This window comes from Sminthopsis crassicaudata, chromosome 1 (assembly GCF_048593235.1).
Source record: "Sminthopsis crassicaudata isolate SCR6 chromosome 1, ASM4859323v1, whole genome shotgun sequence".
Taxonomy (NCBI): domain Eukaryota; kingdom Metazoa; phylum Chordata; class Mammalia; order Dasyuromorphia; family Dasyuridae; genus Sminthopsis; species Sminthopsis crassicaudata.
The window spans coordinates 174,807,237-174,834,302 of NC_133617.1; the positions used below are offsets into that span (position 1 = coordinate 174,807,237).

The 27,066-nt window shown below is 34.3% G+C and overlaps 2 long non-coding RNA genes across 2 annotated transcripts in view; one reads left to right on the top strand and one right to left on the bottom strand.

Moving 5' to 3' along the window:
* LOC141553307 (uncharacterized) overlaps positions 1-27,066 on the top strand; it is a 276,064-nt gene that overhangs the window by 118,345 nt on the left and 130,653 nt on the right. The gene's annotated exons all lie outside the window — the stretch shown is intronic.
* LOC141553300 (uncharacterized) overlaps positions 1-27,066 on the bottom strand; it is a 90,287-nt gene that overhangs the window by 46,415 nt on the left and 16,806 nt on the right. The window contains exon 2 of the long non-coding RNA XR_012485386.1: positions 21,008-21,067. This is a non-coding gene — a long non-coding RNA (uncharacterized LOC141553300). The remainder of the gene's footprint in view (positions 1-21,007; positions 21,068-27,066) is intronic.

Consider the following 27,066-nt stretch of genomic DNA (forward strand, 5'->3'; position numbering starts at 1 on the left):
CTACACAAATGTCTCAGGTCTGCTTCCATGAGTTTGAAGTTCTAACTGTAGAGGAGACATTTACTATAGGAATATAAGCAAAAGGACTATATAATGTATTTTAAGATGTTTTGTTGTACTGAAATGGAAAAATCTGAGAAGTTTTAATCAAAGGAATGATTTCATTGACTCGGGGAAAGAAAACTCACTGATCTACTCACCGAGGCTAGATTATTGAGAATAATGTAATTCTAACATTAGTAAGATTATAGAATGACATGATTAAATGTACAAATTTTTCATCAGTTGATATTTGATAACTGTATTCCACCAACAAGGCTTCATTCAGTGCAATCCAGTTTATTACAATCTAATAAACATTTATATACATACACAATACGTATCTAATATTGAACTTGAAGTCATGAAGAATTAAGACCCATACACTTCCTAGTACTTGGTCAAGTAACTTATAACCTTTGTCTGCTTTAGTTTCCTCATCTATAAAAAGAGAATAATAACAGTTACCTACCTTCTCAAGTTAGTTGTGAGGATAAAATGAGATATTTGTAAAGTTCCTTGCAATCCATAAATATTTAAAAATTAAGGATTAAACCAGACTTCACTCAATCAACAAAATCAATTAAGCACCTACTGTTTACCAAACATTGTGCTATTTATGAAGCTCCTATTATCCCCCTTTATCTTAAGATTTTGTTGCTGTTAAAATACAAAATGAAAACAAAAAGCCCAGTGCCAGTCAAATTATCACAGTTCTAATCCAGTTCTGCCCTTAATGACTTGGTCAAGAAGAATGAGCCAAAAAAAGCTAAAATGATCTTTGGCTGCTTTGACAAAAACATAGGGTCCAGATGAAGATTGTGATCATTTTGCTCTTCTGTGCCCTTACACCATGTCTTGGATATTGTGTCTAATTCTGAGCTTCAAATTTTATGGTAGGGCTTGTCACATTGTAATGCAAACATAGAGGGATGACCATGATGCTGGGGATACCAGAAACCTACATTTGTTTGTTGTTGTTTGTCCTTTGTTCGTGAAGAAGACCAATGACATCAGCAAGGTGATGACTTGCAAGTGAATTAGATTTAAGTGAGGCAGAACTATATAATCATCTCTATAGAGAAACACTGTCCTCCAGGGTCATTAGAGGTCAGTGGCAAGTCCAGTGGTCAGGACCATTGGCAATGGCCCCACATCAGAGACCTATGAGAATCTATGGAAAGAAGTAGGCAAATTTAGCCTTGAGGAGAGAAAAATGGTTAGGAGATGAGGGGAATACATGATAGCTATGATTAAGCATTTGAGTGTCTTTTGTATAGAAGAAGGCAGTACATGACCTGAAGTCAGGAATACTCATTTTCCTGAATTCAAATCTGGCCTCACACGCTTACTGGTTGTGTGACCCTGGGCAAATCACTTATCCCTTTTTCCTCAGTTTCCTCAAATTTCAAAGGAATTAGGGAAGGAAATGGCATACCACTCCAACATCTTTGCCAAGAAAATCTGAAATGGGGTCACCCAAATGGAAACTGACTGAAAAGGCTGAACAACAGTTACATGTAAAGGAGAGATCATACTTGTTCTGTTTGATTCTAGAAGGCAAAACTAGTAGTAATAGTGGACATGTAGAGAAGCAGATTTTAGATTGTTCTAAAAAATGCTAAGAACTCAAGTTATCCAAAAGTGGAATATGTTAACTCATTTATTAAGAAGTCCCTTCTCTCATTGCATTTTCTCCACATTACTGAGGAAGTTGGATGAACATTCATTATTGAACAGCTGATTCCTCTTCAGGTGCAGGTTAAATTGGACAGACTCGTAATTCCCTTTCCACTCTGAGAATCAATGATTTTGTGATTTTGATGAGCCTCAGTTTCCTAAACTGTCAAAAAGATGATAGAATGAGATGATTTCTAAAGTTTCTTTTAGTTCCTGAAGGATTCAAAGCAAGAGTCATTCATAAAGGGTCAGAATGATAGAGAAATGAGGATTCTGGATATCAGAGAGTACAGGAGGGACATTGTTTAAAAGAGAACAATTGACAGAGGGATCTAAGGTACACTTTGTCTATTATATCACTTAGATGCTTCATGAAAAATAAAGAATAAAGACCTAGGTTCAAGTTCTCCCTGATTGTTTGATTGGAGCAAGTCATTTAACCCCTCAATAACTTCAGCAGCCTTCTAAGTGTAGTATGTTGCAGAGAAAGTGATGATTCACATTGTGTAGAGATAATTTTGTTGTCTAAAAGTTCCCTATATGTCTGGTCTACTTTCAGTTCCTAGACTCTAAAATACTTCATTTTTATATCCATATCTTCTGCAACCTGTGACCATCATAAGTTATGTACCAAAACATACGAATGGTAAGTCAGTCACCCAGATACTTTGGTCCACCAATGCCAAACATCTGGATTCTTTCATCTTTGCAAATACTGATATTGCATTTTTCTCCCTGTAGCCATAGGAGACCAACTGAGAGCTTGCCAGAACATTTTTTCCTTTCTTTACTAGGTTTGCACTTATATTTCTTAAGTCACAACAGCAAAAAACAAAGTTATCTTGGCTGCAAGACATAATGGCTTACTTAAATAGCTATTTGTTTAATGAATGAGCATCTAAAAAATTGTGTTATTACTCTGCAAAAAACCAATAGCCTTTCTTGCAAATAGTGTTAGACTCAACTTATAAGCTGACTGAGAGTTTTCAAGTCTAGACCAATTAGAAGTAGGATAAAAAAAAAAACACAAAAAAACCTTTCTTTGGTCAAGATTTAATTTTAGAGAATTTGCTCTAAGTGAGGACTTGGTGAGGTTGGACATGAAAATATGCCAGGAATGAAAGATGTATCTTTGAATGGGTGTGTGTATAAATACATACATATGGGTACTACATATACATTGTACATATATGTGTGCCACTATGTTAATATATACATATGTTGACATTTGGATATTTTGTATAAATCACACAGACTTCTAGGGTGCTGGTCCCAGAAGAACTTGAGATCTAGGTGAAAATGCTTTGTGTTGGTATATTAACACAAACTTTATTCTGGATGTCACAATTCCCTAAGTGCTTAAAGAACATGATGTGAATATCATTGGAAATTCTTTATTTAGAAGGCAGGGACATAGTAAAGATGATTTAAATTTCTCATTTCACTCTGGTATGCTTTCCAATATTTCTGTAAAGGTAGACCCAAAAGTTCTAGAGTATGCTTCTGGTAGTTTAGGACTATTAAAAATTACCACACATGGGAACACGCACTCCTATTTGTGTTATTCCTCACCCTCTATCTTGAACTGGTTATCTAATTTAGGTTTCATTTTGGTATACTTTGACATATATTGGATGTATAATTCAAGATATTTTTCTTGTCTTTTTCTCTGTTATCAATAAGTCTTTTTAGAATACATTTCTTACCACTCTGTAGCTTTGGTTTTCATTTTATTTTCAAACAATGAAAATTTGTCAACTGTGGCCTTAAGCTTTGTATTATGTTTTCTTACATTCCCAAACCAGCTGATAATTCCTCTCTGAGACCTAGAAGATGTTTGTTCTGGTACATTCAACTCAATGGGGCTTAAAATTTGTAAGAAATACCTTTAAAAATGGACATATTTACTTTGTCTTTTATTAACAATGGCTTTATTTCTCTATTATATGACAAGCATTGGTTATGGCTAATTATTTCAACAAGAGTTTCATGTTGAAGTTTATAAACACAGTTTATTATAATAGTGATGACAAATATTTAGATAGGGCCTTAAAGTTTGCAAAGTATTTATAAAGAGAATCTCATTTGATCCTTATGCTATAAAGTATTCTCATTTTTAGATGAGGAAAGTAGTACTTAGAAAATTAAGTAACTTGCTCAGGAGGTCATCTTTTGTGATATGTCACATTCATTTCAAATGTTTCAAGTCAAAACCTGGAAGGTCATAGTTATATAGTCAGTCAACAATCATTTATTAAACATTTACTATGTGCCAATTAATTCTGACATATTTCTTTTTTTCCTTCAATCTCCGTGAGGCCCCAATTACCTGTAATTGTAGAAATCTTAAAGGATGGCATAGGGAAAAAAGCAAAGAGGGGTCTTATTATCTGAATGTCTCAGCTAATGATGAACCTTCCACTCTGTGTTCTAGGTTTGGGAGGTTCTATTTCCTGACACAGGGAAAATATTTTAGGGAATCTAAAAATCTTTTAGGTATTTAGAGTTATAATTTCTATTTTAAAAAATTCTATAAGCATCCATCCATTTTATTTAATAGACTTAAATGCTTTCTGGGCAGCTATATTGAATGTGGTGTAGTCATTCATTTTCTTTCCCCTTTTGTCAATTATTCCCATTTAAGTTTTATCATTCTCTTTTTTTCCCCACATACTTACTTATTCTACTCTTGGCCTTTTAAAGTTTTTATTTGTTTAAAAAACATGTATGTATTTCTTGGGAATTATTTTTTTTTAATTTTCTGGTATACTTAATTTACATTTTTCCTTAAGTGAACTTTGCCAAAAAACAAACAAGAAGACAAACCATAAAGTCTTGAACTTATGTAGGACATCTTTGTATGTTTCATTGAGGTCAATGTATTTTCATGTTATGATGTATGCTGCGGAAGTTATAGCTGAGAACCAATGTATATATCAGATGAGTGAAATAAGGATTTCTATATAGTCTATTTACAAGTGTTAATTTAGTTTCCTTTGCTCATCCTTCAAATCACCAATCCCAATAACTGAGCTTCTTAAGGTTATATAGTAGCTCAAGAAGCTAGAATTTTTAACCCAGTGTAAATTAATTTTTCCAAAAGTCATTATTAATGGATACATTTTCATATGACAATGATTTTTTAAACTATTGACAGGAGATAATAATCTTTCCTCACCTCCTATACCAAATTCTCTATAGAATACATTCATAGGAGTCTATTGAGAAAAGGATTTAAGGTTGGTATTTTCATTGAAAGTATGAAGTAGTTGATAAAATTGGCCTTCTCCCTGGGATAAAAAGAATAAAAAGCTTTGCCTCATGTTCTTAACCAGAGAAGAGAACAAAGTGACCTGTTCACTGTCCACCAGACACCATCCCTGGAAATTAACAATGGCTTTAGAGGAAGAAAGATCCAGGAGGTTTTTCTAAGGAGAAAAACCACAAAATCTAAGAATGAAAAGAGCTCAGCATACTTGACAAATTCTTTAAAATGACTCATCAGAGAAAAATGCAAAAAATTCCAAGATTTCACCAGATGGCTGGTTTGATGTCAGTCTTGATTCTTCAGCACCCAAGTGGAGGTAAGTCATTTTTCTCCTTTTATAATACCATTAAGTTTGGCCTTTTTTGCAGTACATACGTGTGAGAGATGAATGCTAGTAGACCTGTGGAAATTGTTATTCCTCATACCTGACACTCCTTCAAGTCTATGCTTTTACCTAGTCTATCCCTCATCCTTGGAATGTTTTCTCTCTTCTCTACTTTTTAAGAGTTCTCTTTCTTAAGATCTCAGCTCAAGGTCTATCACCCATGTTAGACTTATCTTAATCCTCCCAGCAACTACAATACCTTTAAAGTGGGGAGGTTAGACTAAATCTCTTAAGATCCATTCTAAATCTTTGATACTTGGAACAAATATTTACTGTTTCCTGTGTAAGGAATGATATTAGGCAATTTCAAATTACTGTGAAGTCACCAGAACAAGTATTGGGGAACCACCATTGTATTGTGTGTGTTTGTATGTATGTATGTGTGAGGATGTAGTGTGTGTGTGTACGTGTGGGGATGTAGTGTGTGTGTGTGTGTGTACATGTAGGGATGTATTATTGTATGCGTGCATGTATATATGTGTGTATATATATATTTTTTTTGTGTATATATATATACATATATATATATATATATATATATATATATATATATAAATAAGTAAACACACACACACACACGCGCACACATACACATACACATCCAACAGTCTTTTCAAACTTAAAAAACTTATTATGGAAGTTTGTGTGTGTGTGTGTGTGTGTGTGTGTATGTGTGTGTATAAAACAATATTGCTGTTCTACTGTTTTTCAGTTGTGTCTGAGTCTTCATAACACCATTTAAGATGTTGTTGGTAAAGATACTGGAGTGGTTTGCTGTTTCCTTCTCCAGCTTATTTTACATGTAGTAGGCACTTAATAAATTGTACTGTTTTAATGTATTTGTATGTATGCATGTATATGTGTGTACATGTATGCACATATATGTGTGTATTGTACATTTGCATATACACAGATGCACATATAAATATATATTTGTACAAGATTGCAATTTATTTCATTCCCAGGTAGTAGCATGAATCTCATTTCTAAATACACTAGGACATCTAGGATAGTTTATTTTCCAATAACATGTGTATCTAAGATGATATGTGGTCCATATCTGGCCACCTTCCACCATCTTCTTTACCTATTGCTTTCCTAGGTTCCTGCCCCTATTAAAAGTTAAAATATTCCCATGGACCCCAACTTACCCCAAAATTCAAGAGCATACATTTTTACATTTTCTTCCTCTTGTCCCTAATTAGTCCATTCATGAAGGTCATCACATTTATATCCTACCAAAGAGGTTGGAAATTACAGATGACCTTAAAATATTACCGATCCCTGGACTATTCAGAGTGATTGTTTTGCAACTAATTAATTAAATTCAGGGTTCACTTAAACTGAGGTTCCTGCAAAGTTCTAGGTAAATCATATTTTAATTCATATTTCAACTATGAAAATGGAGCTACTTAGTTCTTGAAAGAACCCTCCCTATAAATTAGGTTAAGTTCCACAGTACATAGTAAGTTCCAGTCAAGAACTATCTTGTAGTGAGCATAATTGTCTCCTGGTTTATCTGTTTGCATGTTTGAATTTTTTTTATAACAGGTTCCATTTTGTTTGAAAGCTTATTTATTTATATCCTGCATAGCCACATGTTTCGCAGCCAATCTTTGGAGGCATTATTTTAATTAATGATGGGTGGGTACCTTTCCAGTTTTAGAACTGAATCTAAAACCAAAATGTTTAGGTCACTATATTTTGTACTTCCAGTTTTTGACTGGAGCCAAAAGTTCGTAACAGAACTAATGCTTGTGGAATTTCCAAATTAAAATTTGCAGCCTCAAGAAGTTTGCATAACTGTTAGCTAAAGACTAAATATTCTTCTACTTCCATGAATCCACATGGATGAAGGAAAAATGAATCACTCTGGCTCATAGGAACCCAGTTCTGTTCAACTCTTCCTATATAAGGATGAAAGGCATGCAGTCCCTGTAGAAACAAGACAGTATATATCTTACATATTAATTTCCATGTGTCTTTGAAATTAGGGGATTTTTGATCCAGCTCCTTGGATAACTGCTCTCTTGGGATTGGTACTATGGGGAAATCTGTCAGAAAAGATTATCTTTACTGAGGGACTTCTATCTCTGGTTTAGGAAAATGAACCTAAGGAGTGAAATTTGCTGGTTGATTACCTGAATTTATGGCAAATCCATACAAATCATTGTAAATATTGGTTATAGATACTGGTTGTGAAGAATTTTGACTTTGATAAATCAAAAAGAGGGAAACCCAACTGATCTAAGATGATTATCCTTTGAAATCCATTGATACCTCTGTTCCCATTCTTTCTTAAGGATAACAGAAGGATCAGGAGAACCCTAGATCCTTTTATCTATGGCATCTCCTATGGTGCTAAGCATTTATGATAGGATCCCATAGAGATATTTAATCTCTGAAGGACATAGGTTATGGGATAAAAAAGGTATTTGTGAGTGGGGAAGGGCTTTGTCAGAGATGACTGACAATTGCTACACAGGAAGGATGTGTTTGTCCTAGAAATGACTTTCAAATTTCCCTTTGGTATTGACTTCTCATAAATTTACTAACTAATCAATAAGCATTTTAAAGTAATTCCTATGTGCTAAGCACTGAGCTAATCATTAGAAATATAAAAAAGAAAAATCCAGCAAATATGGTTTCTACCCCTCAAGAAACTAACTTTCTAACAAGGAAAAACACTTTTGATAAAATCATGAGATCATTGACACAGAACTGAAAGGTGAAGGACACAGAAGGCATCCAATCCAATGTTCTCATTTTACACATAAAGAAATTAAGATCCAGGGAGGTTATAAGTTCATTCCTCAAAGTCATATAGGCAGTAAATATCAGAGGTGAGATTTGAACCCAGGCCTAACTCTTTCTCCTATACTACACATCTTCTCTGTGTCTTTTAAAGTGAGGTTACTAATCCATTACACTTTCTTTCCTCATGTTAGGAACATTCATAATAGCCATATTCTCTTCAGTGGTTTCAAAGTTTGGTGCTAACTTCTCCAATCATTGAGAGGCAATTTCCTCCTTTTATTCTTCATCTAATAAGGAAAGATGAGATGTCCCACCTTCTAAAGAACTTCACTCTATATCACCCAGTCTGCAGGTCACAGAATCAGAACTTAGAGGACAGAAGAGAAAATATTTATATTCATTTGAGGAAGACAGTGGTATGTACTTCCAATCACTAGGGAGACTTTCACTCATGCTTATGGGACAACAACTGGGTATAAGTATATCTGATATTGGATTACTTTTTCATAGAATCATAGAGTTTAGGCTTGAAGGAATTTCAGAAATCACCTAATCCAATATTCTTTTTACAAATGAGGAAACTGAGATCAAAGCTGGCTAGATGACTTTACTAAAAGTTACTGAAATAATAAGTGCCAGAGTATTATTTGAACCAAGGTTCCTTGTCTCCAGAGTATTTATTTAATTTTGGGGAAATGAAACAATTCTTTTGAAACAACTATCTTCCTCCTTCTCCTATCTTCTTACTGGACTCCCTACTCTTTTCCTTTCCTTTTTCCTCTCTCTCATTCTCTTCCTTCTTTTTCTTCATGCTTTCCACTCTGATGGTGAAAAGGTTTTCAGGAATTATTTTTCCCTAGGGCCTAAATATTTGATGAAAAATTAAAGTCTCCAAAGATGAAATCCATTGACATCTTTCAAAGTTAGTAATCCATTGACATCTTTCAAAGTTAGTGAGCTGGTTTCTCTGGCATTGTCCTGTGGGACTGACGCAGGTCCTTCGCTGCAGGGGATCACCTGCTGCTCTGAGCGATGGGCCAGAAAGCTCTGATTTAATCTGACAGGCATCTTCATTGATTCTAAGGAATTCAAGCCTGGTATTTTACCCCTCCAGTGCTAAGTATGATTCTCTTTGAAACTGTGGAGTACTCTAATGTGAAGACCATAGCTACCAAAAGGAAGAACTAGGGTCAGTTGAACTCTTAGCAGAAGAAAGACTTTTTTCTCTACTTTAGAGACTAATAAATAGAAGGATTTTAAAACATCTCAAACATGTGCCACCCTCAAAGACCCATAAAAACTCCCACACAAAGGACAACTGCAAGATTACCTTGTTATACTATCTTCCCAAGATCACAGAATACTGTAGGTACAATGAGCAATTATGTCTCCCAACATATTTGGGGTCCCATTAGGGCTTCTGCAAGAAAAACTCATTTGTAAGAGAAAGAGCTAAATACTTGCAATTTAATCCTTTGGTATTTCCCTAGAAATTCTGGTCCATAGCCACAGGTTGGTACTCCCTCAGGTAACTTGATGTTCTATTTTATCTTCTCTAGGAACCTAAATAATGTCCTCTCTCTAAGATTGTCTAACTCATTGTTGAAGAACAATTTAATTCAGAGATGACTGATTTGCTGAATAATCAGACATAATGCAGACAGGATCCATGTATCTTGGTTCTTCTCTATTGTTAGTCGTAGTGCTAAAAAGATTGGACCATAAGTAATCTCAACGACTATCTAGTCAACCTCTTACAGATAAGGAAACTGATGCTCAGGGAATAACTTGCCCAGATCACTCTAGTAGAGTCATTTAGCAATAATATTTAGGTATTCTTGTTCTAAATCATACACACACACACACACACACACACACACACACACACCCCAAAGACAAATTTGAATTTGGGTAGCTGATTACACAACCAGTGCTTCTTCACTGCTTTCTACTATGACAGCTCTTCAAGAAACATTTGCTGACATCGTGTTACTTAGCATTTATTAAGCACCAGTAATGTTCCATAGTTCATAAAAGCTAATAGAGTACAAAGAAAGACAAAGATAAAAAACTTCATCCCAGCTATCCAGGAGTTCAAAATATGATGGGATTATAATTGATCACAATTCTCTCAATCTTATGCTGAAATTTTAAAGTTAAAGCCTGAAACTTCAAGTATTAAAAATAGTTTATTTAAATAGCATATTACAGGATCCTACTAATCTTCTTAGGGATACAATAGTAGCAATAACTACTTCATGGTATATGTGAAGCCTTTAGTAAATCTTCAAGAGATTTATTAAAGGCTTCACATACAAGATCTCAAATGATTCTTACAATAGCTCTTTGAAATATAATTTTAGTATGATTATTACATATTATGCATATTATATGTATGTATATTATATACCATTTTGTATATAGGTATGGTTATTCCCATTTTCTGCACAAGGCACTGGAGAATGATTTCCTTCTGAGCATACAGCTATTTATCTCTATTTAATCCAAATATTTGGTCCCAGACCTCTCCAAACTGCAGGTCAAGCACCCTTTGCCCTACACCAAACTGCTTTATGAATGAAAAACAAAAACAGAACTAAAATTGGGAGGTGTAATGAGTGAATAAAAATGTTGCCAGTCAGCAGATGGACCAATACCAGAATCCATTCTTTTGGGATTTGATTCTAGTACAGATCACACCCTATCCCAATTAAGCAAAAAGCAAGAGAAGCATTTATCAGCTTTTGAAGAGCCACCCAAAAATATCTGACAACCCTGAACAAGGTATCCACCGGAGAAAGGTAGGCAAAGTATGAAGTTTGAAGACCCCTCCTAGCCACAAGAGCATGCCTGGGCATCTTGCCGTGTGCTCATTCCCCGGGCAACTCAGAACATAATATTTTCCTGTTCTCTGTTCTAGAGAGGCTTCGAATTGGGGCTACACCCGAGCTAAGCACCCTAGCACTGTTGATTTTCAAGGATTCAACAGGTCCAGACCCATAGGCTTCATGATTTTCGGAGCCATCGCCCAGGCCTGATTCAGTTAGGACCTGATCCAATTCATCATTTAGCAATAATATTTAGTTATTCTTGTTCTAAATCACACACACACACACACACACACACACACACACACACAAATTTAGGGCCACTGGGTGCCATATGGGCTTCCCAGAGAAAAAATCAATTTATCCAGCATAATTCCATAGAACAAACTTTATCACCCATACTGCATCATAGACCCTTCAGATGGCTAATTTTAATGTAAGTGACCAAGTGATTGAAGAATGAATCACTAGCATTGTTTGCTCACATTCAAACAAAATGAGTAATGACTAAAGGCTTCAGGAGAAGAATGGCTGATGATTCCCCAGAGGTTTCATAATTCTTCCATAGTCATTAGTTTCAGTGTCTCTATTTCAAGGCCTTGTGTGTGCGCTTCTAGCAAATCCTACACTGACAAGAACTATCTTGGGACACCACCTTTGACTCATGAAATCATTCTTGATACCTTCCTCATATTTCCAGAGCTGACTTTCCTTTTAGAGTATTAAGACATGGGAATCTTTTTTCTTTCTCTAAGTTCTTTGAAATTTCTTTCCTATAGGGCACATACATCAGACACTCTTCTACCAGTGAAAGGACCTAGCATACCACTGTCTCCTGGGGTTCTTGGCATTTTCGCTTCATCAATCAGTTTCTTATTATTATTCAGAATCAAAATCCCTATTGTCACTTCTATTTTTCTGAAAGATGAAATGAGTAACAAAGCAAATAGTCTATATCATTATTTGTTTCTTAATAGAGAGGCAGTATGGACCTATGGACCAATATAATCATTACATCTTCAACAATAATAGCATAAAATGATCTGCTCGAATGTTTCATTGAGAGTTGGAGGTAACTTTAGCATCTCAAAGCTAATCCAGAAGTTCACAAGTTAGTTTTCTTAAGCTAAAAAAAATTTCAAGGATGTATTCAAGAATGGATTGTTGGTGCTATCAGGAATTTCTGCACTTAGTACAGGGAGTGTTAACATTGTTATCTATAAGTGATGAAGTCTTTGATTATAACAGCCCATTGGGTTAAAGAAAATAGTCAAAATGACTCATAGATCTATGTGCTTTCTTCTACCTTTGTGGCAAAATGAAGAGTAATAAGGAAGAGACAGAGCATGACATAATTTTTAGATTTTGTATAAGCCTGTCTTGGTGATATTGATATGACATGCATATCCAACAACTCCCAAGTTAGTGTAGTGCCAGAAGAATTATGTAAATAGTTGCTATAGACAAAACTAAAAAATATAAGGAATTTTCCTCTAAATTGAAGGGTGGCTTACATATATTTCTTGGAAAAGTAAAGAAAGGAGTTGGTTTAATCATGCATCCCAAAGCAATAAGAAGCATCATTTCATGAATCATTATTTTGCAGTGTTCATTATGAACATATTCAACTTACATTCCAGTGTCTGTCATGGGGAATGAGCAGGTGAAGAAAGCCTATAAACAACTGGACCACATGATCTAAATAAAATCAATATATACCTTGATATTTGGTGACATCAATGCTAGATTGGAAGAAGAAAGAAGAAGAGAAGGAGGAAAAGGAGGAGGAGGAGGAGAGAATAAGAAATGAAAGAGATCATTTAATCATGTAGTACACTCCAGGAATATCACACTTAATGCTTGATGCTACAAAGAGCTGGACATAGCAAATACTATGCAACATAACAAAAATATTGAAGTCAGTTCTGTCTAAATGGGTAGGAAACAACTGGTTACTTATATCATAAAAAAATTTCTTATCAAGTGTCTGTGGGGAGTTATTTTACCAATTAATTTGAGCAAAAGTCAAAATTAGACACAAATTGAATAAAAGGATAAAAATGAGTCTTTATTTTCAAGTTATCTTAATCAACTTAGATATATTGAAACTGAAAAGAGGAAAAACAAAGAGGAAAATATAACAATTAGCATTTGCATAGTACTATAAAGTTTATAAAATTCTTGACTTAGATTTCCTCATTTGATCTTCATAACAACTTTGTGAAGTTGCTGTTTCAATCTGAATATTTACAGATGAAGAAAATGAGGCTAGCAGAAGTCTCAGGGTTCACATAGCCAGTAAATATATACTCTGGTCCAACATTAACTCAAACTTGTCCAGTGAATCAGATTCAGTATTGGAAGACAAGGGGATACTCAAAGACCAAAAAAAATGCAATGATAAGAACTTCACTTAGAATAAGGTTAAAAAAGATACAATTCTTCATTTACACATTAAAACAATATTCCTGACTACCTCATTCGCCATCATGACTAGGTCAGAAGAGTATCCTCATAAAAATGGAGAGTCTCTATGTAGGTAGGACTATTTATATCCCTAGACTTTTCAAAGTTAAACATAGCTATTTATATTTTATCTTAGAATTAATGTGGGGTAGCTAGTTACAGTGGATAGTGATACTGGGTCTGCAGTCAGGAAGAATCATCTTCATGGGTTCAAATCTGGCCTCAGACCTTACTAGCTGTATGACCTGGGTGATTCACTTAACCCTGTTTGCCTCTTTCCTCATATATAAAACAATCTGGACAAAAAAAATGGCAGACAATTCCATAATCTTTTCTAAGAAAACCTTTATTGGTGTCTTGAAGATTAGACACAACTGAACAATAACATCCCTATGAATATAAATTCCTTTTGGGATAGAACTGTTTTCATTTTTTTCTTGATATATCTAAGGTCCAGTATATTTATTGTCATGTAGTAGGTATTAAGTTTGAGTTAAATTGAACTGAACTCTCCTGAATTTAATTTTTCACTCTAAATGCAGCACTCTATCTACTATGTAGATCTCTCTGCTTTTTCTCTTAAAGCCAAAGAGAAAATGAGTGAGCATTTGACAGTGATATTTGGTAGAGAATTCAGTGCTATAGTTATTAGGACCAATGATAAATAATGATAAGAACTGGTTTTCATGGTTTTGATTATATTTTTGTTAAATTTATTCTATATTCTTCAACAACTTTTGCACACCTTAGGTCTAGAAAAACTTCTGTGATAAAATGCCTAAAAACAAAATATACTATATGAATATAATGAATTATTATTATTTGTTTAAAATGACAAAGATGTTGAATTCTGATAGACAGAAAATTTTCATGACTTGATTCAGAGTGTCATAAGCAGTATCATAAGATAATATACACAAATATTAAGACAATGAAGAAAAGGTGATAAGAGAGGAAGGGGGCACAAACTGAATAAATTAAAAGCAGACAAGTCCTTTATTGTCCTAGAGAAAAGGAAATATATTTCTTCCTCATAACTGAACTATTTGGTGGACAACTAGGTTGGAGTGTTGTATATATAATTGAATGTGATTATAAAAATTGGTATTATTATTTCTTAATGTTTTTTTTTCTTTATTAACAAGAGGATTCAATCAAAGAATAAAGGATGATCACCATCTAGAATTGACTAGCTGGTAAAAGACATCAAAAAAATACATTTTGAAGAAAGAAGACAATTCCTACTTTTCCATGTCTTAAAAACCATTCCAATAATTGTTTTGTGTCTTCTATCTTAGTGTGTAAATGCCCCATCAAAGCTGATTTGTGAAATCTGTGCATGAAATAGTTGTTTGTTTTTTTAATGTTATAGAGAGATGAAAGAGAAGAGAGGTTAGGAGGATCATGGGAATTAGATTTAGAAGAGACTTCACAGATTATCTGGTCTAATCTCTTCATATTATATCTGAAGAAACTATCACAGAGAGATAGATGTCAATGGATTTATTCAAGGTCACAGCAAAAACGGCAACACTAGAGACTGCTTCTTTTTGGGTTTTCACATTTCTAACACTTAATATAATGTCTATCATGTTGGAGGGACCTCGATAACTGTTTGTTGACTGATTGATTGAACTAGAACTAGTACTCAGTATCCTGAGTCTTTGAGTCTATGTTCTTTAAATTTTTCTAATCTAATTGTTAACCTTATTAAGAAGGCTCTTTTATAGAGAATTCTTTCATTCTACAAGCTCCTAAATTCAAAAAAGCCTATGGTATTTGAAGAGATATTGTTGATTGGATAGAAGATAAGTAGGAATCCAGGACAATTTGCATTAGGAATTCTGGACAATTTCTACTTTTTAGTATGCAATGCCATGGAATTACTAGGTCTACCTGTTTGTATTAGACTGAAAAAATGGGAAAACCTACTTATGTTTTCTTAGGCAAACCCTGCCTTAGGTTAAGAACTTTAACCAATTTTTTTTTTTCAAAAACATATTAAAAAAAAAAGAAAGAAAAAAAAAAAAGACTTTTACCCCCTCCTCCTTGGAGAGGAGTGTTAGTGTTGGGTAGGAAAGTTTGATAATAAGTGATGTAATTTGTAAACAGTGGAAAATTTCTGCTTCTGAATGAGTTGAATGAGTCCTTGTTTGAAAACTGATAATTCATTCCTCACTTTCTAAATTAGGAAAAATGCTATTCTGGGGCTGAGTTCACTTGAAGAGGCCTTTGTTTGTCACTGAGTCTGAATCAGCCTTTTGGAGAAGATGATGTCCCACATTCAGTTAGTAAATATAAGTTACAACAAGGAACTCCATAACCACATTTTATTGTGGGCAGAGTTTCACACCAGGAAATCAATTCTACAGATTCATTGAATCTAGCAACTGAATTGCTCTGGTTATTGAGTTTGGAGGATGCCCATAGGAAAAATAATATGACCTGAGGAGTCTGAAAACTCTTACTCAAAAAATTGTCCATGTTATCTAGTTTTCAGATTGTCTTAAGGAAGTTTTTATATGCCAGATTATTCAGAGATCTGCAAGAAGCAGCAAAATTTATATTCTAAAAATATGGAAAACTTAACCTAAAGGTACTCTTAAGTTTGAAGAATATTAGCATGTCAGAGTAAGACCCATATCTGATTTTAGGATATACTGTGTACAAAATATTTTGAGAAGGACCCTGATATAATTTAGCAAGTGACTCACATGGAGCCATGTGACCAGGGATAAGACATATAACCAGAGATGGGCTGGTAAATGTTTAGTAACTTGGTGTCTGGGGGAAAGAAGGAAGAGAAAAAGGAAGAAGGGAAGGAGGAGAAGAAAGAAGTAAGCCTGACACATCTTAAAGTTTAATTTCCTTTATTAATATTCTATCCTTCATTTTCTTAATTCTAGAGAATCAACAGAACAATAAATCAAGCTCTGATTTTTAAAATTTGCTTATTTCTGAGAAGTAAAATGAAACAATTGACTCTCTGGAGTTGGTAGAAGCTGGTAGGAGCTGGCTCCAGCACAACCCTGTTTACCTTGCAAAGCCTTGGTCTCCTTATCAGTGAAATGCAGAAAATAACACTTGTATTACTTATCTCACTAGGCTGTTGTGAGGAATATGCTTTAGAATCCTGAGTGAGGCAGTATGTTATAGAGAAAAGTATGGAATTTGGAGCTAAGAAAACCTGGGTTTGAATTCCATGACTGAGTGGGAATGGTTGTCACATTAATAATGTGATCCTGGCCAAGTCACCTTCTTCTATCAATCCCAGGTTCCTGATCTGTAAAATGAGAGGGCTAGATTACATGAATTCTAAGGTCTCCTCCAGCTCCATATGATCTATCTATATGATCCATTGTTAATAAAAGGTGTTATAATTATGCCATAGTCGAATGATCAGTGAACTTGAAATCAGAGGAACAGGCTTCTGGTACCTATTTAAACTTGCCATATGATTTTGAGCAAATTACCAAACCTTTATAATCTTGTTTTATCTGTAAAATAAAAATAATAACATCTATCCTATACATTTGACAAGGCAATTGTCAGAAGGATCATTTACAATCATAGATGTAAAAATATCCTTAAGAAGTATAGATAAGTTATTATTAATATAAATCTTAGTAGCTTTTTGTATGTGAGGGGAGGGGCAATTGGAAGAATTGAGTCTGTCAAGTACCTGGCCAACCTATTTAACCTCCCATTGCCCTAGGGATCTCTCTAAAGCTATACATTGCAAATAAGATTAGCATCTGATATCTGCATTAATAAAGGAAATTTCCCCACCAGTAGAAGTTTCCTACAATTATGAAATCACAATCTAAATAAATAAATGTATATACATACATGTTAATGTTCACATATAGATAGGCACCTCTCATTCTTTTTTATGTTCCTTCCCCTCTGCCCAAGTATACACACTTCAATCCTCTGTAAAAGCATATATTTCAAATAGAGGAAAAGTAATAGGCATGTTTATTAATATGAGCACTATGTTTTTATCTTATGCTAAAGTATATTAAAGAATAACATGGCACTATAGCTAGAGTATTGAGCTTTGAGTCAAACAGATGTGTGAGCTCAAATTCTACCTCTCACAGATACTGTTATATCTTTGATTACTTAAATTCTGTGTGTCTCAAGTTATTCTCTAGGAGTCATCTACAGTGACAGAGAGAAAGAAGAATGAGACAGTGAAAAGCAGAGACAGAGAGAAACAGAAACAGAAAAAGAAACAGATATGTATAAGTATATATATATAAATAAATATCTATAGAGGAAATATATGCATGAGATTTTACATATATATATATATGCGCATATATATACATGCATGGGCCTGATTCATATATTTATAAATATATGTATATACACATATGAATACATGTGTATATAATACCTATACTCACAAAATTTTAGGAATATAGTACTATTCCTTTCCATGATAGAGGACAGATATTAAGAAAGAAAGAGATAAGTTAAATTCCAATCCCCTAAAAATTTATCTACTATACACTATACAGAAAATATAAGACAGATAGATACACATTATTTTTATGTAATTTCTTTAAAACTAGAAGGTTGAAAAGCTGAAGGCCCTATTTTAACTCAAGCTAACTATATATATATGTGTACATTCATCTATTTCTATTTACAGTGCAGAGAATAGAGATTTAGATGCTATATCTATGTATATAGTAGATATACATGTGCATACATGAATATGTAGACATGCTCATTTACATGTACATATACCCATGGCACAATGGATAGACTGCTGGGCCTGGAGTCAGAAAAACTCATCTTCCTGAATTCAAATCTGGCCTCAGACATCTTCTATTTGTGTGACCCTGAGCAAGTCACTTAACCCTCTTTGCCTCAGTTTCCTCATCTGTTAATTGACTGTGCCAAGAAAATACCATATGGGATCAGGAAGAGTCAGACATAACCAAACACAAGAACAACAGCAACACCACCTATATGCACATCCAAATACATAAAGATAGATAGGCAGTAAATAGATAGATAATAGATAATCTTATAACTTGCCTGTAAAAGCAAATATTCTTGTTCTTCCAAAAGAGAGACATCACTAATAAGGCTAATTTCTCATAGCCAACATGTTCAGGAAATTCTTTGTTTTATCCAAACTAAACCTTCCTAATTTTGTTCCTTTCCTATATTACAACCAGCACCTAGTTACATCCTCTCCATTAAACTTTTTGACATTTGCTTGAAGGCCATTATACAGATGTAATTTAGAACTTAGAACTAGGCAGCATTAAAATATTATCTTATTTCTTTAAAATAATATTCATTTATCATTTGAAGGTTTTCAAAGTGCCTTACATACATGATTTTACTTTATTTCCACATGAAGAAGAAACACATTATTATTGTTAATTATTATTATCCCCAATTTATAGATAAGAAAACCAAGGGATGAAAAACTTGTCCAGAGTCACAGCACTAGTAAGTATTTGAAGCAGCATTCAAAATCACAGGCTGCTAACTTTGAGTTTAACCCAGCTGAACCATACTGGCCAATACTGTCCTGAAGGCTCAAATTCATACAATAAAAGTACATTTAGACAATCACAGGGTGACAAGATTTTCTATTTTTCCTTTCACTAATGGGTTTCAAAATGATTCTATCCTTGTCACTCTCTGAAGTTCTATATGTAGTTGACCAATCTATTTTCCTCATGGTCAGAGAAAAATGTAAATCACATACAAAAGTATATTGAAACATTTTTTCTGCACGAATTCAAAAGATTCAGAATCTGAACAAGAGCCTAGACTAGGGACAAGACATCCAGACCAGGAATGGAAACCAAACAAAGAATAAAACTCTAGAACAGCCTTGGGGTATAGAGGATTGCCAAAAATCCAAAAAAAAAAAAAAAAAAAAGCAGGAGAATCCCATTAATAAGACACAAAAAGGGCCCAAATCCAGAAGGTGGACAGACACTAGCATACCATACTTCTATGAATTTACTACTCATGTAGAAACTGAAAACCAAAATTAGCTTATATATAAACAAAAATTCACGATACTTAAAAATCTAATTTTACAAAGCATTGTCAGTGTCCAAAGAATCCAGACTCATGGCTGTGTGTTGTTTATTTTACTAGGCAGGGTGTTCTGTGTTGTATTGTTTGTGCAGTATGAATTCTGCTGGAGTAACATTGTATGTCTGTTGTCCCCCAGGGACCCTCATGAAAAGGAGATGTTTTATCTCCCTTCTGCCTATGCCAGTAAGTAAATTTTATAAAATAAATAAAATATTTGGGGACAAGTCCAGCCCAAAAGACATGCATGTTCCTCCCTTTGGCTTTAGAGGAAGTTGCTCATGCTTATCCAAGGACAGAATTTGGTTTCCAAGTTCATTGTACTATAGCAAATATGGCAAATGAGTATCACTAGACATTTTCATTCAACAAGGTGAGATGAATCACAGCATATCAGTTCAACTTTGGGGAAAGATTAACTTTTCAAAAAGCCAAATCTTAGTTTTGTTTATTAATTCAATAGTTTTCTTACTTTCAATTTTATTAATCTCCCCTTTGATTTTCAGAATTTGAAATTTGGTATATTATTGGGGGGTTTAATTTGCTCTTTTTCTAGCTTTTTTAGTTGCATACCCAATTCATTGATTTCTTTCTCTATTCTATTCAAGTTAAGCATCTAGAGATATAAAATTTCCCCTAAGAATTGCTTTGGTTGCATCCCATAAATTTTGATATGTTGTCTCATTATTTTCATTGTCAATCGAATTATTGATTGTTTCTATGATTTGTTTGTCCACTCATTCTTTAGAATTAACTTATTGAGTTTCCAATTAATTTTTGATAAAGCTAACTTTTCTACAGAGCTAAGCAGCAAAGTGGAAAGACTTCAATGTGATATTGCACTGTTTTTGGAATTGAGAAGATCTGGATTCAAATCTTGATTAAATAATGTTAATTTTGTGATTTTGATCATTTAAATTCATTTCACTTGAAAACTAAGACAGCAAACTCCTCAAGTCATTTAATCTCTTCAAGAACAATAATCTGATCTTGGACAAGTCACTTAACATCTCTGTGCCTCAGTTTCCTTATTTATAAAATGAGAAGGTTGAATTAAATTGCCTCTAAGGTCTATTCCATATAATCCTATTAGTGAACAGATGCAAATTAAAAATCAGATGCTTTGAAATTCGTGATATCAAAAATATAAATATATGATCTCATTTGTAAAATTATAAAATTATTTTAAATTTTAGTGACATTTCATGTTACTAATTTTTAGGTGACGTACTATGATGTAAAATATTTTTTTGCTCTTGACATATAATTTCATAGGTGTAGGCAACTTCCTATGGGAAAATTGCTTCTACTAATGCAGATTGGCAGCTGATATCCATGGTCCTAGAGTGTTTACAAAGTCAAAGAAAGATCAAATGACTTGCCTAGTGTGACACAGGCAGTATGTATCAGTGAGTGTCCACTCTTTTCCAAATCTATTATGTCATACTTTTTCCTTATTTAACAGATTGAAATTGAGTATTGAAAAAAAAATGATCTTATAGACATTACCTCACTTCCCAAAGATGTGTCTTCATATTGTCTCTTCTCAGTTAATTCATAATCAGTTGTCTATAAAAAAGAGACCAAATATTGTAAGAATTTAGTAACATGAAATAGACTTCACCACAACCTATAACAAACAATGGAAAAGGACAAATGTAGACAGACAATGGAGTTTGAATTATATTGCAGCTCCAGGTGGATGACTTTCTACTCGCCTAGAATTCTTTGCCAAAAGCTAGTTGGTTTCAACCACCAACCCATGGTCTGCCTCTCCCTCTCTTCCTCTGCCAGATATTTCCAATTTTCCCCTCAAGCTGTTGAGTCTTTAGAACATACCTTCCAGCTCTGTTGCTATTGCTGCAGATCCTGGAGAGTTCTCCCTTCAGCCCTTTAAATGAAATAATAAAAGGGAAATCTGATAGAAGACAAGACCTATGTTGAGGGAGAAATTTGCTATTCATAAGTATGTCAAGACTAAGTCTATCTTATTTATTTGTTTGTTTGTTGTTTGTTTATTATTTTGTATTATTGCCTGCTTTATCAGGATATGAAGCTATAAAGTATATCAGCCATGGAACAAATACTTTGGCTTCAAATCAGAAGACCTGATTTAAATTCTTAATGTGTCACTTATTATCAGGACAGATAAATTTCAACTTTCTGGATCTCAGTTTCCCTATCCGTAAAACAAAGATAGACATACTACATGTCTCATGGTTTTTGTGTGTATGTATGTATGTGTGCACATGCACACACATGTGTGTGTTTTTGCAAACTATGAAGTGCTCTAATGCTATGGCAGATTGATGGATAGAGTTCTAGACCTGGAATATTGAAAGATGAGTTTAAAAAGCCTCTGTATGTCCCTAGTCATTTGATTTCTTTCTGCCTCAATTTACTTAACTGTGAAATGGAGAGCATAGTGGCAACCTACCTGTCAGAGTTGTCATCAGATAATATTTATAAACCATTTAGCACAGAGCCTGGCATAAAGTAAGCTTATAATAAACATATTTCTTCCTTTGCTTCCTTCCTATAAAAATAAGCTATTATTGGAATAGCAAGAACTTTGTACAAATCCTAACTCTGCAACATATTAGCTATGTGACCTTGAATAAATCATTTCATTGCTATGGACCTCAGTTTCCTCTGATGCAAGATGTCAATAATGCCTATCTATGCTCACTTGAGGTTGTTATGAGAATTGGGTAAAATAATAGATATTAAAGCTATTCATTTTCATAAAATTATAAATAGCTTAAAATAAGTTTTCTTGATGCCTTTTATTTTTAAATCACCATTCTTTCAGGATAGATCATTGTTCAGTCATGTCTGACTATATTACCCTATACATCACACCCTGCTAGCACTATCTACAGGTTTTTGTTGGCAGAGATATTGGGGTGATTTCCATTTCTATTTTCAGAATTAAGGAACATTTATAGCAGAGGTGAAATGTCTTGCCCAGTGTTATACAGCTAGTTAGTATCTGAAACAGAATTTGAATTAAGGTCTCAGTGCTCTATCCTCTGAGTCACCTGGCTAGCTCCTTCTCTCCAAATAAATCCACTCTTGTAACACAGAAAAAGTTAAGCAATAGTGACCCAGAAATAGTGATTGCTTTGAACAGTGTATGTAACACTCCATAATGATGGTCCCACACTTTTGTGTTGAAGGGGGGGGAATCTTCACCATCTACTTTCTAGGCCAGTCGCAACCTACAAAGCCAGTAAAGCTTTACCCATGATGGACCTTTCTACACTAGAATATTGATCCAATTGTTTAGGGACCGATCTGTTTAAATTCAATAAGGCTCATCACTAAAGGCTTGGCAACTAGCTTAGGAATTTTTTTTTGACCAAAGCAGTTCACTAAACCCATTGGCAAACTGCAAAATATACCATCATCAATATTGATTTATGTTATACCCACAGAGTTGAAAACCTATATCCCTATTATTAAGATTATTCATAGTGACAATGAAGTCTCTATGTCAATCTAGTATATTAGAAAATCGAATTTGTGGCTGGTGTTATTGTTTCAGATTATTTCTGGATAGTAGAGGGGAAAGTATCCATAAAATAATGAGAGTTGAAATACAAAATTAAACAGAAACAGAAAATCTAAAATTTCAGAAAATCCTCTGCCCTTTAGCAGATCAATAACTACAGTCTTATGAAAACACAAGTGTGCAATGGAGACTTTAATCTTTATTCTTGTCAGTATTTTGTTTTTGAGAATCTTCCTTCAACTGAAACAGAGCACAGTTGTCATCAATGTGTTCCATGGTCTGGGGGGAAAGGGGAGGGTGGTATGTATGTATGTGGGTATATGTGTGTTTAAAACCTGGATAATGTTTGCAATTCTAAATGGGATGCAGTTGATATTGTAATATATGAGTAGATGGATAAATTATACATATACATATTATATATATGATTATATTTGTATTACAAGTATGTACATATTGCAAACATAGATATAAACAGGTACAAATATAAATTTAGTATAAAAGCCTGTGTTGTAATATAGGTATAAATCCATATATTTATTTTTTAAAAATTCTTAATTAATTCAACCCTTTATTTTTAGTTAAAGAAACAAACTCAGAGAGTTTAAGTAACTTTCCCAATATCACACTCTAATTAACATTAAAAACTTAGATGATATTATAGAAAGAGAATTGGGTATAAATGAAAGTATTCAGTAGCTTTAGCTTTAGCTTTTTCTGAAATCACACGGCCATATCCATGAATATGAGCAACAAAGTCTCTCTTCAACTTAAAAAAAAATACCCATTTGCAATCCCACTGTGACTGATCAGTCATATTAATTTTGAGTAGTTTCTTATAGGGATGGATTTAATCTATCACACTATAAGGGTAGCTCTAGAAGCATTCATTTCAACAAGGGCACTTGAGTCCAGGAAATGGAACATAGGTCTTTGATCAAAATTCAAAAACTATGGTCTGGAAATGGGAAATGACTTTTGTTTTTATCTTTAAGATAGATTCTATTCTTTCTAGAGTATATGTTGAATTTAGAACTTCCAGCATGTTTCACAAATAAGCTCGTCTCCATTGAGGAGTCAATTTATATCGAGGGTATGGAGAAGCATGAAACCTATGATGTTGGTTGAGAAATGATACAGAGTATTATAGAGTATCATAGAGTAAGCATGGAATAATTTTGTATAAAGTTGCAGATACATTGTAGAAAAGCTGAGGAAAATAACTTAAAATTTGTGCTGTATCCATTCACTGCTGATGATCTTTTCTGATTTGGTATATGAAGCTGATATCATGAAAAAGTGAGTGTGTGTGTGTGTGTGTGTGTGTGTGTGTGTGTGTGTGTGTGTTTAAACTTTTCTAGTTGTCAGAAGAATGCTTGACAGATGTCTATTGAGAAGTGGTGCATCCAGGTCATTGTCTTTTCCCAAAAAAATAAAAAAAATAAAAAATCTTTGAAACTGTAATGGCGAGTGACTTTATCAGAAGTCTTCCCTCTGCTGTTTACAAGTGCCATGGTTACAGAACCTGCTAGACTGATGATATTCACATGCAGGAAACAATGCAAGGAAAACAGGATTTGCACGGCTCCGACTGCACTGCCCCAAGAATTCCAGGAAGTGATTGTACTTTATGAAACCGTCTGTGCCCTGCTAGATTGTCTATAGCTTTTAAGGTCAAGTCCTATCATACTGCGTTTGAAATGCCCTTTGTAATAAAGCCTAGTGTTTATGAAGCCTAGTACATGCTGTATTGTTTACCCCGAGAGTTGGTTAAAAGGTGCTATATTTCAATCTGTTTTGCAAGATGGCACGGGAAATCGATCACAGGCTTTACTGACATGGGCTTGGGCTTGGTTCAAGGAATGACCAGCGTTTCTCATGAAACATTGTGCATGGAGAAAGTCACGGAGCCCCGAGGCACTGGGCACGAGACCTAGATGAAAGCACAGGAGATCAATCTTGGGGCACTCTCTGTTTGTATCATGAACTTCCCATATTTCCTGTCATAACCAAGCTAACTCCTTACAAGGGGAGAGGTACTGGGCATACAGTAACTGCTCACTCCAAGAGTATGGAAAGGAAGGTGGAAAGTGGCTGGGGGGAGAGAGACTCTTAGACTGGAGTGAGACAACAATACTATTTACCTATTAGTAAGAAAGCTGGAAGGCAGCCACACATTCCAGGGCCTCCCTTTGTGATTCCTTGATTTCGACACTTGGTGATTACCAGTGCTGACTGGTGCCACTGTGCTTTCTGAAACTGAGAGCTGAAAATGGTGTAGTCTGCCCAAATTTGGAGAAAGTCAGTGTTAGGACCCTGCCTAGAAACACAGAGCTAGGGAACGGGATTCCTGCTATGGGTCTAGCCGTGACTTGGCTGGCTGATATTATCCTTCCAGCTACTACTGTCATTGAGTGTAATCTCTGTCTGTAGTCAGGTTGAGTGTGGAGTGATGCAAATGGTACAGTGGAAACATAGAACTTGAATTCTGAAATTAGAGAACTTTGGTTGAAAATACATTTTGATTAGCTGTGTGATTTCAGTCAAATGAAGGAATGAATGAATGAAGGAGCATTATATATTCTAAGTTCTGTGGACACAGAGAAAAAAAAAAAATTGAGTGTTACGTGGCCCAGTAGACAAACTAATAGTCTAGAAATCAAGAAGATCTGATTTCAAATCATACTATAGGCATGTGTTAACATCTGGAGCTTAGTTTCCCCATCTGTAAAATAGGGTTTTTAAAAGCATCTACCTCCCCATTATGTTAAGAGGATAAAAAAATGACATGGTTTATATGTAAAGCAGTTTTTCAAGCTTTGAAGCCCCATATAAATTCCAATTATTATTAATATCTCTGGAACTTAGTTTTCTTTTCTATAAAGTTAATGGAGTAGAGACTTATGAGACCCCTCCAGCTCTAAATATTTGGGGCTGAAAGGTGTCTGAGAAAAATTTTTAATTGATACTCCTCATTTTACAGATCAAGATATCATGACCTAGAAAAGTAGAATGGTTTGCTTTAAATGAAATGGGGAAGAAATAACTAAATCAGGATTTGAATCTATGCCCTCATCCAAATCCAATAGCCTTTTCATTCTCTCACTAACTTTCTCAAGGCCGCTGAAACAAATGGACCAGCTATGCCTCGGTCTCATCATTGAGTGACAATGCTTCTAAATAACTAAGTCCTACTTTGATATATGTTGGCAGAACTTCAGGAACTGATGTCTGTCCTAAGAAGTTCTCACAGTTTTCATATGTACAATCCCAAAGTGATGCTTTTATAAAGTTTGAACCAAACTGACATTTTTTAAAGAGGTAAAATGAATAAGTTTTTCTAATGTTAGGAAAAGAAATTTAATCAATCCTCTTAGTCTCTTTCCCTAGTAGTTTGCTGAGTGGGGGAAGTGTTAATACAATTCCCCCAATGGTAATAAAAGGAACAAAAGTAGTCATACAGTTTCTACACAATCTTTTCTGGCTGTTTTCCCTTTATGCACCCAGGAGCTGACTCCTAAATGTCAAAGTTATTTTTGGTGAGAGGGACTTAAAAATTTTTAATAATGAACAACAACAACAACAATAAATCACAATTTTGTTCTATTGTAAAACCTAACTCCATTTCTTAGGTCATGTAAAAACTAGAAAACATTCCAATACCTTCAGACCATGCTGACAAAGATGTTTTTCTCTATTTAGAAAAAAAAAAAAAACTGTTCTATGTTTTTCTTCCTGCTTAATGCTGTGGCTCTATCAGTGACACAGAGCTTCCCAAGGAGGTGACTTGGCTGATAAAGGTGGGGGGGGATGATAAACAAAACTTGCAGAAAGGATCATGTTGGAGTACAGAGAATAATGAATTTTTCAGGGGATCAGGAGACCTAGATTTTAATCACTACGCTCATTTCTAAGCTAGATGATCTTACAAAAGTCACTTCCTTTCTTGAAACCTCAGTTTCTTCACTTTAACAATGGAATGGCTGGAATAAGTGATGTCTAATATAGCTCCATGTCCTAATCTAACATTCATTATCAAAGATTGGTTTATTGA